Source organism: Lepus europaeus, chromosome 14 (genome assembly GCF_033115175.1).
Source record: "Lepus europaeus isolate LE1 chromosome 14, mLepTim1.pri, whole genome shotgun sequence".
Classification (NCBI taxonomy): Eukaryota; Metazoa; Chordata; class Mammalia; order Lagomorpha; family Leporidae; genus Lepus; species Lepus europaeus.
Genome location: NC_084840.1, coordinates 55,228,264 through 55,229,181, shown reverse-complemented (window position 1 = coordinate 55,229,181; position 918 = coordinate 55,228,264).

Here is a 918-nt window from a genome sequence, read left to right as displayed (position 1 = left end):
TTCCAACTCTACATAATGGGATGGATCCTATTTTAAATAAGTCCTTCAGCTTCTAATTTAGTCAACCTATTCTGGATCTCAGTATGCAAATTCAAAATCCCCTGAGTTTGTGTCAAATGAGTTCCTGAGAAAACTTGACACTAGTGCATAGACATATGGGGGCAGGACTCCCCTTCATGGCATCCTGCATTTCTTTCCAATTTTTTTATTATTGCTTCCTTATTCATTTTAAGCCATGTCCTACATACCTATTTTCTTTAACCTTTGTTATTTCTTTCTATAATTATGCATGCATGCATACATGAATACCTCCCCACTCAGAAGGCCTTGGTCAGCTTATGCTCCCAAATTACAGGAGAATAAAAGATCATTAAGGTCATGATTTAGGAATAAGGAAATAAGTACAAAATCTTTTTCTTGAATCAGCATCAACCAAAAAAAATTAAAACCTTTTAAAACTGTGTTAGAAGTATCATTACATTCTCAGGACTGTATCTATGAACTACATTGACTCTGTCCTCTTTGTATAACTATCACATTAAAATTAGAATTGACAAGAAAAAAATAAAGATGCATTTTACAGGAAACATAATAAAAACTACTAGTGATAAAGGGGAACTTGTGGATAGTATATATTTAAATATACATGGCTCTTTCAGAATACTTAAGTAATAAATACATATGCACAAAAATCAAGTTTGCTGCAATACAAAGCAATTACCATAAAAGAAAAATTAACCTGTTTTCTTTTTTTATACATCATCATATTTTATTTTACACTTATTTAATTCACTTTGCACCTAGCTCATCTTGAAGTTTTGTATGTGGATCAAATTGCTCTTCTAGAGATGCTCACATAAAACAGCAGTTTCCTTTCATATTAGCCAATGTTTGCTTAAGAAATATAAGGAGTCTGGA